The sequence below is a fragment of the Ciconia boyciana genome, chromosome 2 (genome assembly GCF_034638445.1).
Source record: "Ciconia boyciana chromosome 2, ASM3463844v1, whole genome shotgun sequence".
Classification (NCBI taxonomy): Eukaryota; Metazoa; Chordata; class Aves; order Ciconiiformes; family Ciconiidae; genus Ciconia; species Ciconia boyciana.
The window spans coordinates 73,056,396-73,074,282 of NC_132935.1; the positions used below are offsets into that span (position 1 = coordinate 73,056,396).

At 43.2% G+C, this 17,887-nt stretch overlaps 1 protein-coding gene across 2 annotated transcripts in view; it reads left to right on the forward strand.

Moving 5' to 3' along the window:
* Positions 1–17,887, forward strand: part of TMEM245 (transmembrane protein 245) — a 98,871-nt gene that overhangs the window by 66,951 nt on the left and 14,033 nt on the right. The window lies entirely within an intron of this gene.

Consider the following 17,887-nt stretch of genomic DNA (forward strand, 5'->3'; position numbering starts at 1 on the left):
GAGGAGGAGGGTCGTGGGGGCTGAGGGCCCCTTTCCTGGGGCTCGCTCCCGCCTGCCATGTTGCTTGCCCAAGAGAAAGGCGGCCCCTTGGGCACAGGGACCGCCCTCCCCCTCCCGTCATGAGCCCTGGGCTCCAGCCCCCTGCTCATGGCGTGCCTGGGGTCCCCTCGATGAGACGGTGGCAAGAACATTCCAGGAGGGTCGGGGGTCCTCGGTGAGCCCCCACCGAGCCGGCACCCTGCAAGTGGCACAGCCCCCCACGCTCGCCAGTGGCTGAGAGGGGGCAAAGCATCCAGACATCGCGCCGGCCGGCGGGAAAAGGAGTGCCGGCCGGCCTGCGCAAGCTCTGCCAGCGCTCCGTAAAAGAATTGCTGATTGCCAAGTGTTGCGTGGGCTCTTCTTCGCCGTCCCCGTCCTTGCCCCTGGAGCGTGGAGAGGTGTCGTCTGTTCTGCACGGAGCGCGGAGGGAGGGAGAGGGGAGGAGAGGGCCTGGCGTCCTTTGGGCTGCTGTGCCAGCACGACGTGAGGAGCCTGTCGGAGGCCACCGAGGGAGGTGCTTGGGGCCTGGAGGTGGGGGTGGGTTCAGTCTGAGGTGCACCCTTGCTCTGTTCGCTCGTACGAAGGACAAAGCTTCTCACCGCTTTGCGGTCTCTTGCTTACGCGTTGCGAGGAAGAGCTCTCCCGCGTTGTTGGAAGAATTGGAGCTGGAGAACGGGAGCCTTCTGGCAGGTTTCCAGGAAGAAGCTCTTGCCCTTCTCAGGCATCTGCCAGAAGATTGTTTGGAGGCACACGAAGGACAAGGTGAGCTCAGGGAACAGCCAGCAGAACTTCAGCAAGGACGACTTGTGCCGGGACCAACACGAGCCTTGCGTTGAGGAGGTGCCCGTCCTAGCGGGACAAGGGGAGAGCAGTGAGTGCCATTTAGTCTGACTTCAGCAAGGCCCGTGACACAGCCTCCCCCGGTATCCAGATGGGCGAGGCGTGGACGGGAGAAGGAGACTACGCGGTGGGAGGACCGCTGCCTTGTGCTCAGCAGGACAAACCCCGCGCGCGGGGCAGCTGCTAGTGGTGGTGTGCGTCAGGTCAGTGGTGGGGCTGATGCAGGTGAGGGTCTGAAGTAAGGGCCTGGGTGGCAGTGGGACAGGCCACCTTCCGCAAGGTCGTGGGTGCCCCTTGCCACGTGAGGAAGGCAGCAGCTTGATGGAAGGCAGGCCCTCTCGTCGCCTCTCCCTCGGGGCTCGGTGCAGAAGAGATGGCCCCTCTTCTGGAGGGGCGGTGGTGGTGGATGGGAAAGAGGGGCCCACGCAACCCTTTGAGAATCGACGAAAGAACTGTGTATTGGTGGGCGATCTTGCAGGTGAGCCTGCGGGAAGTCCGCAGAGTTTGTTTTCAGTTGAACAGGACGTTGCCCTTGCGAACCCGTGTTGGCTATGACCAATGACTGCGTTGTCTCTCAAGTGTTGTTCAATAACCTCCAGAATGACCTCCCTAACTTTACCTGGCACTGAAGTGAGAGCGATAATGTGGAAACAAGAAATTCTTAGGGTTCGCTGCCTTTCTTATGATAATTTTACTCCATTTCAAAGACGATTACCAAATTGTTGATGTTATAGCCTGGAAAAACCAGAACGTAAGGCACCAGCAAAGCAGGAAGGCGCGCATGGAAACGGAAAGTTTCCCAAAAGAGCCTCCTACTCAAAGACAGAGAGCAGGAGGGGCCACAGGAGTGCAGTGCAGATGCCGTCGCCAAAGTGCCGCCTAAGAGAGGACAAGAGCATTTTGATTCTTTTGTTCTTGTTTATTGTCCATTCACGAAGGTGCGGAGGCTGGGCCACCGGTAGGGAGCCGGCCGGGCGCTCCTGCGACGCTGTTGATGGCATCTCACGCAAGGGAGCCTGGATGGCTGGGGTACTGCCAGGTCATCGCTGTGGCAGGCAGACCCACTGCCGTCGGAGACTGGACTGTTCTTGAGGTGGATCCACCTCCATGGGCTCCACGCTGTTGTCTGGTGGATTAACAGCCATTGGCCCCACGCTGTGCTCGGGTGGATCGATGTCCATGGGCTCCACGTCGTCCTTTGGTGGTCTGTCACGCCTGGGCCTCAGACCGTGCCTGAGCAGATAGACACGCCAGGGCCCCACGCTGTTCCCCTGGGTGGCCACAGCTGCGCGCTGGACGACCTCGATCGCAAGAGCGTGGGCGATGGCTCTCATGGTCCGAGGGGGGATGTTCCTCCTCCTCCTCCTGCTCCTCCGCTGCTTCCCCATCTTCAGGCTCCTGAGAGGCTCCTTCCTCTTTGGCGGTTGCGGGAAGCGTCTCTGTGCTGTCCCACGCAAAGGTGGGCAGCCAGCCGCCTCGCTGCTCAGGCTGGTGCCTGGCAGGCAGACGCGCCTGGGCTCCACGGCGTTCCCTGGTGGGCCTAGAGCCAAGAGCTGCATGGTGTCGTTGAGGGAAGCGAGGTGGACAGCGCTGACGGCAGGAGGGTTGATTTTGTTCCTCCTCCTCCGCCGCCTGTGCTTCCTCCTCCTCCTCCTCCTGCGAGGTGCCTTCCTCCTGCACGGTTGCGGGGAGCAGCTCTGTGGCATCCCACGCCAAGGTGGGCAGCCATCCGCCTCGCTGCTCCGGGTCCTCTTCCTTCCAAGCATGCTTGGCATGCGAGGGCCTGGAAGCTCGGCAGGCTGTGGGCCAGCTGCCGGGGCCCCTGCTTTTACAGGGCCGGAACAAAAGGCGGTGAGGTGGCTGGTGACAGCAGGAGGCCACTGTGATGCGATTGTGGCTGTGGCCGATGCGCGCGGCCAAATATGGCGTGTTTGGGCGTGGGGGGGCGTGTGGCCTGAAAGATGCCGAAATGTGGGAGGAGGAGGAGGAGGAGGGTCGTGGGGGCTGAGGGCCCCTTTCCTGGGGCTCGCTCCCGCCTGCCATGTTGCTTACCCGAGAGAAAATATTCTGGATGACGTTGCCAAAGTGCTAAATAATATAGGAGGCATTTTTACTGGGGTTTTTTTGTTATAGTTGGTTTATTGTTTGTGGGCTTTTTTTAATGGTTTATTGTCTTGTCTTAAAAATTAGTAATGAAACAGCTAGAAGGGATCTTAAGCGTGAAGCGCAGCTCTTCTTTCTAGCAGACCTGTAGTCTTCTGCTTTTCCAAAGGAACAGTTGTTTCTCCAAGGTCTTTTGCTTGATTTGTGCTACTCTTTGTGCACTGCCACCAAGTGTTTGGTTTCATTTTCAAGAAACTTTTGCTCTTCTAATACTTTAGACACCCAGAGGATAGGAAGGCATGCAAGAAGCACCTTTGCTCAGAGTGGAGCTTCTCAGCCTGGGAACATAATTCAGTCTGTCTAGGCGTCTCCCAGGACAAGGAGGCAAAGGAAAACACAAGGCATGGCCTGCTGCTGATTTGGTCTTTCCCTGTGTTGCAAATGTGATTCTGTTTGTATGCTGGGCATTTGCCTTTGCCCCAGATATCTGCCTTTGACGGAGTTATCCCGGTTCTCACAGGTAAGTCCTGCAGCCTCTAAGCAATCGTCCAGAAGGGGATCGACAGTGTTTGGACTGTAGGACAAACGTGGTTTTGAAAACTGTTCATGAATCAGTTTTCCCAATTTTGAGTAACTTTCATGATGAAAACGCTCCTATTATTTTAGAGTAAGTACTTGTGTGTGCTGTGTTTCCATATTGCTTTGTTGCCATCTTGTGCCAAGGCAGAAGAGTGGGCTGTCCCCAGGTGCCGAAAGACGAGCGGGTGGGGAAGAATACCAGCCTGGCTGACTAGAGAGCTCTGGCTCCAACTCAGGAAAAAGAGGAGAGTATACGACCTCTGGAAGAAGGGGCAGGCAACTCAGGAGGACTACAAAGGTGTAGCAAGGCTGTGCAGGGAGAAAATTAGAAGGGCCAAAGCTGAGCTAGAGCTCAATCTGGCTGCTGCTGCAAAAGACAACAGAAAATACTTCTTCAAATACATTAGCAGCAAAAGGAGAGCTAAGGAGAATCTCCAGGTTCTATTAGATGGGGGAGGGAACACAGTGACCAAGGATGAGGAAAAGACTTAGGTACTTAATGCCTTCTTTGCCTCAGTCTTTAATAGTAGGGCCAATTGTTCTCTGGGTACCCAGCCCCCTGAGTCGGAAGATAGGGATGGGGACCAGAATGGAGCCCCCATAATCCAGGGGGAAATGGTTAGTGACCTGCTACATCACTTAGACACACACAAGTCTATGTGGCCTGATGAGATCCCCCCGAGAGTACTGAAGGAACTGGCAGATGTGCTCACCAAGCCCCTTTCCATCATTTACCAGCAGTCCTGGCTAACTAGTGAGGTCCCTGCTGACTGGAGATTAGCTAATGTGACACCCATCTACAAGAAGGGCCAGAAGGAGGATCCGGGGAACTACAGGCCTGTCAGCCTGACCTTGGTACCCGGGAAGCTGATGGAGCAGATCCTCTTGAGTGCTATCACACAGCATGTAGAGACTAACCAAGGGATCAAGCCCAGCCAGCATGGGTTTAGGAAAGGCAGGTCCTGCTTGACCAACCTGATCTCCTTCTACAACAAGGTGACCCACCTAGTAGATGAGGGAAAGGCTGTGGATGTTGTCTATCTAGACTTCAGTAAAGCCTTTGACACTGTTTCCCACAGCATTCTCCTGGAGAAACTGGCTGCTCATGGCTTGGACGGGTGTACGCTTCACTGGGTAAAGAACTGTCTGGATGGCTGGGCCCAAAGAGTGGTGGTGAATGGAGTTTACTCCAGTTGGCGGCCGGTCACAAGCGGTGTCCCCAGGGCTCTGTGTTGGGGCCAGTTCTGTTTAATATCTTTATCAATGATCTGGATGAAGGGATCAAGTGTACCCTCAGTAAGTTTGCAGATGACACCAAGTTATGCGGGAGTGTTGATCTGCTTGAGGGTAGGAAGGCTCTGCAGAGGGACCTGGACAGGCTGGATCGATGGGCCAAGGTCAATTGTATGAGGTTTAACAAGGCCAAGTGCAAGGTCCTGCACTTGGGCCACAGCAACCCCATGCAACGCTACAAGCTTGGGGAAGAGTGGCTGGAAAGCTGCCTGGCAGAAAAGGACCTGGGGGTGTTGGTCGACAGCTGGCTGAATATGAGCCAGCAGTGTGCCCAGGTGGCCAAGAAAGCCAATGGCATCCTGGCTTGTATCAAAAATAGCGTAGCCAGCAGGAGTAGGGAAGTGATCGTGCCCCTGTGCTCGGCACTGGTGAGGCTGCACCTTGAATACTGTGTTCAGTTTTGGGCCCCGCACTACAAGGGAGCCATTGAGGTGCTGGAGCGTGTCCAGAGAAGGGTAACGAAGCTGGTGAAGGGTCTAGAGCACAAGTCCTGTGAGGAGCGACTGAGGGAACTGGGGCTGTTTAGCCTGGAGAAAAGGAGGCTGAGGGGAGACCTTATCGCTCTCTACAACTACCTGAAAGGAGGTTGTAGCGAGGTGGGGGTCGGTCTCGTCTCCCAGGTAACAAGTGATAGGAAAAGAGGAAATGGCTTCAAGTTGCACCAGGGGAGGTTTAGACTGGATATTAGGAAATTTTACTTCACTGAAAGGGTTGTCAAGCATTGGAACAGGCTGCCCAGGGAAGTGGTTGAGTCGCCATCCCTGGAGGTATTTAAAAGACGTTTGGATTAGGTGCTTAGGGACATGGTGTAGTGGTGGACTTGGTAGCGTTAGGTTTACGGTTGGACTCGATGATCTTAAAGGTCTTTTCCAACCTATACGATTCTGTGATTCTGTGATATACTGCCTTTGCTTCTCCTGATCGGTTGCATCTTAGGGAAGGCAGCATTTAATCTGTGGGGGGAGAGGGAAGATCAATATTTGTGTGATGATTCCATAAAAAACAGTAAAAAGCCTGGGAGGAAGATCACTGCCAAAGGCGTGTGTGACCGCAGGGTTTTCTAACTGATGTATGACGTACTGGTGCTACTTGAAATAAAGCAACTCATTCAAAATTCACAATGCCAAATTCCATGCTGGAATTTTGTGTGCCATTGCCTGCAAATGAGGTGGGAAGTAAAAATTTAGGAAAATGTTAATAATCCTGAATACTGCTGTTGCCTCAGTAGCAAAATAGCTTCTGTTATCTAACAGTTTTGGTCTTTCATGCCCAGTTGGTTTATCTGTTTCTCTTTTTCTTTGGTTTGCAATCAATCTCAGGTCTTTCTCACTCCAGTTTTAACTTTCTTGATGAGGCCACACTTTGTTACTATTTCTTCTTCTTGATAAATGCTCCATTAGTCCTTTGCCTTTCATCCCTCCTGCCGTTCTGTCCTTTTTTTTCTTTTTTAATCTTTATTTTTACCTGTTTTCCATATTACATAAGTGGGTATCAGCAGAAAAATGTGGTGAATTATGAAGGTAGTATTGCTCTTTCATTGTGTGCAACAGTTTCCCTTAACTGGCAGTGGTGTTTAGAGCCTGTGAATATAGTAAGTACATTTCTTTCACTGAAACTACTAAAAGTGAGCTACAGGAACCAGTGGAGAAAGGGGAATAGGGAGGGGGCTGGCGACTGTGGCAGAAGGGTTATGCCAGAGTAGGTTGAGCTGCAGGAATCCTTTCAGCGGCACTCTTAGTCAGGGTTAGGAAGATGACTTGCTTTAGAAATGTGAGAACCGCTTGGACCAGTTTACTGGATTTAGATAATTTTAGTTCTCAATACTAGTCAGTGAAATCTTCATTGTAATTATAACTATAGTAATAATGCAGTCTTTTGAGGGTTGGTGGGAAATCATTACCTGCACATACCAGTGTGAGATCTGCTTTGTTCAGAAAGGTTCTGTAAAATCAAGTTAGTTCCTAAGTCACCTACCTCACTGCATAAGTAGGAAAATTATGTCCTTTACCCCTGAAATAGGGAGGTGGTGCTCCTGTCTGGATCTTTTTTTTTTTCCTGAATGGATGAAGCAGTAATTCTCCACAGGTCTCCAAAGTAGTAGCATGCACACCTTTGCCTGAACCATTTTCCTTTCCCTGAGCAGCATGTCGTTCTCTTCCTGAATGCACCATACCCTTCTTCCCTGAAGCTCCCATTCTGCTTGCTCTGGTGGAGATATTGCACATTACTAAGTTGCATGTTGTCACGGCCTCAGTGCAATTTAGTGTGTGCGATACTTTCACATGAGTGCATGCACACGGGTATGGCTGTGGCTTAAAGTTACTGCAGCTTTCAATTTTGGTGGGGCCTGATTACATTGTGAAATGGTCTTAAACCCAGATCAGTATTTTGAGTGATGCCTTGAAACGTGTTAGTGGAAGTTTGTTCTGTTATGCCAGGAAGATGAGTACTGTTTGTTTTCAGTTTGAGAAAGGTTATCATTATTCGCTTCATTTTCTTCATTGGCCATGTACACCTCAAATTTGATCAGATTTTTCACTGGTTATATAAAAGTTACTTAAAATATTAGGTGTTTCTAAAGAGGAAATGGTAATTATATCCTTAACTGAAATTTGCCAGGAAGTCAAAGAGAGATTTGATGTGAAGAAAACCTATAGTGCCTTGATGGCTGAAATAGGTTCTTACTGTTTTTTCAACTTTTATTTATTAACACTTAAAGAGATCTGAAATGAGCTACCATGCAAACAAACAAATAAACAAAAAAATCTCAGCTGTTTAAGCATCTAGCTGGTTTGCTGTGGCATTCTGGCAGTAATGATGGAGAAAATGAGATGGTGATACAATTCCCACAGAAAACAATAATCTTCCAGCATGTTAAGCTAATGCTTAGAAAAAGCAAAACATGTGATCTTGTTTATTTTACTGCAACATTAATAATGTCTTTCAGATTAATTTTTCAAAGACAACTGTTAATTGATTAAGTTTTGACTGAATTTTTGCATGCAATGTACGTTCTTTAGTAGCAGGAGTATCTTGCAGAAATCTCTTTTGTCACAGGAATGCATTTAACAGGACCTTACTGAAATTCTATAAAGTTCTACTTATGGTGTATGTTATGAGATGGGAATAGACTTGAAAATTATTCTGTCTTAATGAAGTAATTTCCTAGTCTAAAACTGGGAATAACAGATACTTTTTTTTTTTTTTTTTTAAATTACGTGGAGGAAAGGAAAGCTTCAGTTGAGTTACTGAAAAAAAAAAGTAGAATGTAGTCTATACATTTAGAAGAGATGCCGCAATGTTTCAGTACATTTGCAGAACCAAACTGACAGTAACTGTAACCTGATTATCCTAGTGGGATAGATAGTAGTATTTATCGACTGATTGTTTTAGTAGCAATAACCACATGACTCGCTCATACCATTATTTTAGACATAAATATTCTCCTATATGCAAAAAAACCAAAAAGGATTTGTCTTTACCTGTATTTCCTTTTTCTTTTATATCGAAAATACTTGTTCTTCTTAAACACAGCTGTCTGTATATTGCTTTACATACACTTGATTTTAAAAAGTTATTCAAAGAATAATTCAAAGAAAAACAGTATTCAAAGGAAATTTCAGAAAATAATTGATTTGCTTATGCTTAATCTTTACTCTTTTTCTAAATTTACCTGAAACTATGAAAAAATGTTCATTATTATACACACATAATTTGGGTCAAGCACGTCACAAAGTCTGTAGGAATTTTACACTTTACTACCCCTAATTCACAAGATTACATAAGTGCATAATCTGATGCTGAAACAAACAGTTCTGTTCTCTATGCCGTGCAGACTGCTGTAGTGTATTTTCAAACACATTGACGGGTTATTGAGGGCTTCCTTGTTTTATATCAGGCAGTGCCAATATTCTGCCATTTGCTTCTTTCATATTCCAGATGGTGGATTCTGTATGTTCTAACAGCAATTTCTCTTAGTGCAGTTTTGTAGTTTGTAATTCTGTGACTGTCCAGTTTGTTTAAGACTGAAGGTATCTGTAAACACGTAGAAGATGTGGGTTGGTTTGTGTGTGTGCACGCGTATGTTTAAACACAGAAACAGATTTGCATGCAATCTTTAATGTAACTACATTGCATCTTAGATACTAGTCCTTTGATTACATATTGCACTTATGCAATTACATATATATGCTGCTTTTTCTACAACACCAACTTTTTTAAACAGTTATTTGTATGTCAGAACGTACAATCTTTATTTGAATGAAAGTTTAGTTGGTATGTGACATAGACTGTATCAGTAAAAACAGTGAGACTTGCATCTGGAATTCAGCTCAGCCAGTTAGTTTTTCTCTTTGCTTCTAAGGCAGGCCTAGTAGCTAACTGGGAGGGATGGGAAGACAAGGGTTGCTGAAAGAATTATTAATATATAGGGAAGAGATCTTCTGTCAGGCATTTCTAAGAAAAAAGGGATACAATGAGAATTATTTTTAGTATGACATATTGCAGGATTCTGTGCTTGCATATTTGATAATTCTTTATGTGTATATTTAGGGTTGCAGTATATATTATTATAACCTTGGTTAGATTTCTGCTATTTAAAACACAGATTTGTAGTAATGTAAGAAGACAGCATGAGGGCCGGTATAAAACTTCAGGATTTCCTGACATTTCAAAGATTTAACATCACAGCTTTAGCTTTTTGCTTTTTTGTCCTATTAGGTCAAATTATAAGGTGATTTTATTTATTCTCTCCACCAGCATAAGCAATCAAAATACCCTCTTCTCTATGCTTGTGATTAATAATTTTATAATAGTAATAATCTGAACAGACTGGGAGTTTCTTAATATAAGACTGCAATGGATTTTGAGCTTTATTGAGTCCAGCTAGCTGTTGCTCTCATTCATGAACTTTTCAAGCTAAAATGGGGATCTAAAAGAATTACATCCTTACAAGTGGTGTGGAGAATAATAAGTGTTCAATGTGCGGCGCTAGTGCATGCTAGCAGCTAAGAAAGGCTTGAGTAAGGCTAAAGGGAAGACTGACTGCATAGCTGAACAGCAAAGTAACAAAGGCCACAGGAAATGACAAACTATACTTTAAAAAGCTGTTTTAAAAGGAGTTTTAGCTAAATGAAGAAAACAGAAGGATCATAAACTTTAGCAGATAGAAATAGGCCGGGGGTGGTGGGGAGTTTAATTCATTTGCTCAAAGCTCCACAAAATGCTATTAAACCAAAATACCATTTTTCATATGCAGCAGGAGCAAGAAGCACTCGGGGGGCTGAGGGATGACAAGGAGTACTCAGCACAACAAGGCTGCTGCAGGCTGTTGCAGGGGGGAGGTAAATTGGTTCTGTGTTGTTTGTTGCTGTGAAGGTAAGTGGAGGGAGTCACATTGTAAAACCCTGCTTACAGGTGAGCTGCAGCAGAATCTCTCAGAAATTACAGTGACTGTAGAAGAGGTTGTAGAAGAAACAGACAAAATGAGCAATAGCAAATTGCTGAGAATGGATGATATTAACTCACCAAAGAAAACTCAAGGGCAAAATTTAAAAAAAAAAAAAAAGGTCCAGGGAATCCAGGATGTACAGACATGGAAGTTGGACATCAGTACTGTGCGGCTTAGTAGGCACTAAAGTTAAGGACATACCAGCACCTGGTGAATATGATTTAGTTGCAAAGAATCAATGGAGTTTTCACAGAGAGAAGTTCTGCCTTAGTCTTCATGTTTTTTGAAGTAGTCAGCAAGCAAGGCCATTAATAAGTTGATCTGCCTGCTATGTTCTACTGAAGTTTCATAAAGGGGTTTTACAGCATCTCTTTCCAAAGACTTTCAAGGAAATTAAGTAGTGATGAGATAATAGAGAAGGTTTCTGCATGGATAAATAGTCAGTTAAAAAGATAAGAAACAGAGGGCAGGAGTAAATGATGGTGTTGAGGTAGGGACCTCTACTATCCTATCTACTCATAATTATCCTGGGAAAGAAGTAGAGAGGGACACCTTACTGATGCTGCAAAACTATTTGAGCTAGTAGGGATGAGGACTGATTATGGAATTGCAGCAGGATTGTAGACAAACTCAGTTAGAAGACAGCAGTGCCCAGGGAATAAAGTGACGGATGAAATGTAGTGTAGGTGAACATGATGCATGCGGGTGAAAAACAGTCCTAACTTCACACATAAACTGATGGCCTGTGTGCTGGGAGCTGTATTTTCAGATAGTCATGCTAGCTCAGGGCTTGGTAATACTTAAAGACATCTGCCAGGCATATCAAACATTAAGATTTGTTACAACAAACATAGACAAGAGAAACACAGAATATGACTCCCATTGTATGAATTTACGGTTTGCCTATACCCTGAATTACTGTGTGCCATTCTGGTTCCTGCATCTTGGAAAGCTAGGAGGGCAACAAGACTGATTATAGGAATGAAGGTATGCATCAGTTTATGTATGAGGAATGACTGAGCTGGTTAGGACTCTTTGGCCTGGAAAAAGGATGTTACGCAACTGAGGTTTGCAAAATCAGAACCAGTGCGAAAAGGATGACTGGGGTTGGACTGCTCATTTTCCAACATAAAACCTCGGGATCATCAAAAAGCAAGCAGGCAGTTTCAAAAAATAAGGAAGGTGTGTTGGTTCATGTGACAGACAATAGACATGGGGAAGGTCTTGCCAAAGAATGTTGGAGTTGCAGCAACTTGCAGGATTGGACAGGGCTAAGAACAGATATTAATTGAGGATTACTAAATAGACAGCCTGTATGAGGTTCATGATATCCCCTGAGGTGGAAATAGAGGCTGGAAAAATGTTCAGGGGGATTGTTAAATATGTTTGTCCTATTCTTTTGTTGCCTTAGTGTCTGCTTCTGGCCTCTACTGGAGATGGGATGCTTGCTAGACAGACCTTTGGTCTGAACTAGTTTGGCTTTTTGTATGTTAGTTCCAAGATCCATTTTAAGAATAGTTAGGTGTTGCACTTAGTAAGCATTGTGGTCTGCTCACGATAAAAATCTGGAAATGTTAGAAATAGTTGATTCAGAAATAACTAGTGCTTTCAAATGTGCTTCTCAGAAGAATAATTGTAAGTTTATGTGGTATATGTGACTAAAACAGGCCAAAATAGTAATTAAAAAATAATTACTAATATTAAAAATACAAAAGTATTGCAAATAAATAATCAGATGTAGAATTTCTTACAGGTTGGACTACATGTTAATTCTTCTTTTTCAGAGAATGTAGACGTTTCTCTGTTAGAGAAGAAAGTCTGTTTGCTGCTGTGTCCTTCGGACTAGTTGCCACTGTTTAAAAGTCTGAAGTTTTGATACAGTCACTGGAGCCCTGTCCTGCCTTGAGAGGTGTAATATTTGCATCACTTACACCATCTGAAGGACCTATGCTTTGTTCAAGACTATATCACTTTATCTGATTAGTATCATTACTAGTCTCCATATGTTGGAGCTGTTACCTCTCTGTTCAGTTGTACCATTCCTAAGGAGAAATTCATTTCAACAGCAAAACTGTTGAAATCTTGTCATGGAGTCGTCTCTGAAAATCATTTGCATATTTATATTGCTCCTGAGATGATCTTACTCTGTCAAGAAACACTTACTGCCACTTCTGCTTTATTCATAGCTGGAATGTATCTTACTGCTCGTTGCTTATTTCATGTGTAATTTGAAACTGAAAAATAATGAGGGTCTTTTCTATTCCTAAAAGAACAGAACCCTTAAAGAGAGTCAAAGAACAGCTTAAGAGTTTTTTTGCAAAAGGAGTTCTTTGAGTCATTTCATTCTTCAGTGTTCTCCCAGTGATCACTTTAAATTTGGGGGATCATTGTAGAAGAATACTTCAGGCCTTTTTAAGATAATAGCTGTCCTTTGATTGTCACTGGTAGCTTGTCTTTTGCAACAGATCTTGGTGGCATCTGAAGGAAGAAAATTAGTTATTTGGTTTTGAAGTTATGGTGACAGTGGCCGTTAGTTTCAGCTGGGGTAAGACAGCACTATTGTGCAAAGAAGAGTTCCTGCCCTCCAGCCGCAAGTGTGCTCGCTTCTTTCCTGGTGGGAACGCAGCTATTTATGCCACTGCTCTATGAGTTGGATGGGGAGTAGAGAGCTGAGCTAGTTAGTTAAAACTAACCCAGCAAAAAATAATTATTAGCTGAATTCATTGTAAAAACTGTCATGGCACATAAAAGAGACCATGCTGGCAGGCAGAGGAAGGGTGGTCTGGGACAGAAATGAATGCTTGAAAACAGGGGAATGGGAGGGCTCTTTTCTTGCGGCAGTGCTGAGTTAACCTGATTTGAAATAAATTGTGAAACTCTGCTGTGAAGTTTGGAATGCATTGCATTTGCTTTTATACCTTGAACCCTCTACCTTTAAGATGTAAAGGTTGTATTCTCAAAAGAAATTGAGTAGCTGGAGTTTCTTAAAGCATCATTTTGAATTAGTCAGCTCTGTATACAGGAAGATTTTGCAACAAAGATACAGTACAATCCTTGTCATGTCTACTTAGAGAATATGGGAAAATACCAAACATCAGTGGTGTAAAGATGACAACGGAAGAGTGAAATTGTCTTTTTCTAATAATATTTTTGGCTTAGCGTGTTCTTGTTATCAAACTTGCATTTTAATCAGATTGTAAACCACTGTATGGCTTGTAAAGTGTTTTGTAAGGTGTTTAGGGAAATGCTATTTCTTGCAAACGTTTCCAAAGACAAATGTCACTTTTGTCTAGTTTTTACTCTTATGCCCATTCAGCGGCCAGGGTCAATATGCCTTCATTATAAATTTAGTATAGTAACCAGTAAATCTCTCTTCTGAGCTTATTATATGCTTACTCTAATCTTTCTGGAAACTCCATTTCTCATCTTTTCAGCCCATATGCTCTTCTTTCCTCCAGTGCTCTGGGAACAGAGAGGTCTAGAAAATCAGATTAACTCTGAGGTCAAAAAATGAATGCTCTGAGTTGAAGCTTGAGGTATGTTCTGCATCCCAGGAGTCTTCACTTTTCTGCCTCTTTCCTTTGAACTGGGGTTGTTGCAGCATTAGGTTGAAATTTTTGAAATTTCACCGTGTTGCTAATGGTGAACAGACCTTACCTGCAGGCTTTGTGAAGTGAACCTGAATTCAGGCGGACATACATTAAGCAAAGGGGAAGCTGTAGACTTTTTATGGCAAATCAGTAAAAGAGAAAAAAAATCCACTAAAACCCATAAAATGAAAAGGTGGCACTTTCCCTTGTGAAATCTACAAGCAAATTCCCTAGCTTTTCAGTGAAGCAGAAAGAACTTTAACAAAAAAATATTTAGGCTAGCTATGCAGAAACATTTGACAATTTGACAGAAGTTTCTTCATTTTTAATCTGAATAATGTGAAGTATGACCCATGTCCTCTGATTTTTTAATTTTTTTTAAATTTTACATGCTTTTCAAAGCTAAGTAAAATGGAATATGTATGTCTAACTATGCCTTACACAAAATTGTCATGAAGTGCTCATAAATTACACATTTGCAGATGACAGCTCTTGCAGGTAAAGTGGTTCATCCAGATACAGTGCCAAAGTGAGACATGAGCAGCAATGGGATTTCCTGATTTCTGAAACATACAATTACTCTTGTATATAAAAGAAGCTGTATGTATGCCAATAACACATTAAGAGATTAAATTAATTTACTGTCATAATTTCACCAGGAAGGTCTGCATTTTACAGATGGTAGTAAATTCCTTCAGCATTTGCGCTAGCATACCACATCATCTTTAAGATCTGGCAAATACAGATGCAGAGTAGCTGAAGCATACTGTTGATGAAGATTCTGGTTAGTGTTTTCAGCAGGTTTTTTTAGCTGCCTTAACCATGAAGTCAAATGGATATGAATTTCTAGAGACTTTAAGATATGATTCTTAGTTTTTCTGACCGAAGTAACAAACATGAGTCTTCAGAGACTTTAAAGGTCTCCTGGGCCACACTGGCCACAAAGTAGGATCCCCTGTGCTTTTTTCTGACTAGTTGAGGCAGACACAAAGAAAGGTGAAGGAGAGGAGGAGAATGAAATTAGGTATAGCCTCCTCTTGCTTCCTGCTTGACCACTGGCACCTCATGGCTTCTCAGCACTGTGTGATGCCTTCTCCTTTTAGCTTATTAGTTGTGTGTGCTAGATGCAAGGAGCTAGAGAGATGCTGTACTGTTCTACAGTCTTTTAGAGGTATATGCTATTTTGCTATTGAAATAAATTATGTATCAACTTGCAGAATGACATCAGACCAGGACATACCTGTTGGTCCATGATTAATTTTTCTGTTATTCTACTAGTGCATCTGTAATGAATAATGGACTTAGTGTAAAATTTTCTTACAAGCTGCATGACTACATCAGCAAAAGACGTGGCAGAACTTGAATTAAAATTTGAATAAAGTTGATCAGAGGATAAAAATTATGCTTGTCTGAACTGAAATGTGCAAACTGCATAAATGAGAATGGCAGTTTTGGATGCTTTCTTATGAATGAGAAACGGTTTTGCAGTTACTCCCTAACATAGTTAAACTCACAGCAATTAATTCTGGCTGTTGGAATCATTTTTCTGGTTGGTTGTCTTTCTTTTGGTTACCATAATAAGACTGTCTTCCCTTCTTTTGTAGTCTCTGTGGGAAAATCTAAAATGATTGCTTGTTTAAAAAGTAAGTCTTTTCTGTAGTTGTAGATGGATATTTTAATTTCAAGGGAAGTTGATAGTTCACTATAGGCACTTGAGGCAGATACCTGCCTCAAGCCAGAGGCCTGCCTCGCCACCTGGATACTGAAATGTAGTTTTGGGGCATACTTACAGAAGTTGTTAAGACCTTGTTAATTTTACCACGGTACAGAAACATTTTTATGGGAAAAATAAGGAGATACTTCAAGGACAGTTTTAAAATATTTTTGACAACTGAGATGTATTTGTGCCACAGTTCCTGTTTGATTGATAGGAAAAAGATTTACTTGAAGATTTAATTATAGCGTGTTGAAATCTGGGTTCTCATAGATGCTATTAAATATTTAGATTTAATGCTTCCTTCTAACAAATTGTTCTGGATCTGTTGGGTTTTTTTTCTTTTTGGTTTTGTTTTGGAAGGACCTGGCAAATTGCGTTAAAAAAAGTTGAAAACTTTGTGTCACTAATGATGAGTTTCAGAAATTGTGAGATACCTTCTTTATAGTGCAAAGTGATTCCTATGCGACAGGCCTAAGATTCAAGAGACCAACAAGGCTGAGGAAGTTGGCTTGACAAAAGCATAAGGGCTTAGTGGGAACAAATGTGTCTTTAGTGCAACCAGGAGAAGTGATGGGGTTTTTTTGTTGCACCCTCGTGATCATTGCAGTACAGATAGCACTTCATCTCTCCAGCTGCCTGGAGACTTCCATTGCCAAAGACCCTGTTGTAATTGTTCATGTTCTAAATTCTTAAAATCCGACCACAGATAACTTCCACATATGCATTAAAGTGGTATTTAGCCCTCTGTTTTTGTAAGGTATCCTTAAATAAAATGTTGATAGATTGATTATTCCCCCCTCCCCTTTTTATATGATGTTTATACTTCATGGTTGACAGAATCAGTTTCAATTAATAAACAGGTTCTTGTTACAAAAATATTATGTCCTTTGATATCCTCAGAAAGAGCAGACATGAATTAAATGTCACAGAAAATGCAGCAAATTAAGACTTCTGAGTAGCTGAAGTATGAAAACATCTTGAGTTTTTAATGCAAATTCACATTTAGTATTCTTACTGTGGCTTTGGTTTTTGGGGTCTTCTCTCCTCCTTGCCAATTTTTTTTATGCCAGAAGCTTACTTTTCTTATTACTAAAATACAGGTGTGTATATCACTCTTCAAAATCTGTAGATTCTATATATTTTGGTCTGTGATTTCCCATTTTAATATTATAGAAGCTTATCTAAACTGCAAAGTATTCAGGCTCTTTTCACTGAGGCCACCACATATTTGTAAATATTCCTTCCCCTTCTTCACACGCCACATATTCGGCTGTCAAAGGTTGGATTTGTTATTTCAGGTCATTCTTTAAAGCTTGCTTTTTTCTATATTTTTGCTTTCCCTCTTTTTGGGGGGGAAATGGCTGACAACAGCTGTTCCTAGTTAATCTGTTAAGAGAATCTCACATTTTGAACAAGAGTGTTGATGTGTGAGGTTTATTATGCACTCATAACTTCCAGTGGATAAATTTTAAATAAGATAATTTTGATTCAGCAGTCATTTGGGAATCTATGCGTGCCTTTAGGTGGGAAAGGAGGGCAAAAATGTGCAAACTGCCCATGGAAATAATAAGGACGATAGTGCCCAAAGAAGCAAAAACTGGGAGTCTTGTAATTCTTGCTGGTAGTTCAGAAGAGAAGATTCTACCTAGTAGTTTAATAGCAGAGAAGGTTTCTTTCCTAGAAGGCTTTATCAACTCAACAGATGAAAGAAACTGTTCTCTTAGAGGCTTTAGTTCCAGCAAGGGCCATTTTCTGTGCAGACTGTGTTCCTCTTCGAAGTGCAATGAAAACCTTTCCACTAATCATCTGGCTCCATGATTTCTGTTGCATGTCTTCTGTCCTCTCTGCCCTCCTGCCAGAGTTCCCAAAACTGCAAAGACACAAGCATGTAACTAAAAGCATGAAATGTGAAATGTAACATCAGCAAACTTTGCATTTATCTTTGCTAAGAGCGCGTGTGTGCCACCACTTCTGCAATGTTGTAACTGTTCGGACTGTTCTGAGGAGAGGAACTCAGGGATAGTTTGGTTACTTAGATCCAAGCTAAAATAGTGGTTTCAGGAAACTTCATGCCTTTCTCAAATAAGGGTGAAAAGCTGGGATAATACAATGGCGAGATGTACCAGTTTTAGAGTATAATTTTTGTGATTGTAGTCCTAAGGCACAGGATTTCAGTTCAGTTACAGGATGCTGCACAAGTGTAAGTGCGCTAGTGCTGTATAAATGATACAGCACTTAGCTGCCTGTTTGCTGTCTCATGAAGCTGTGGTCACACGT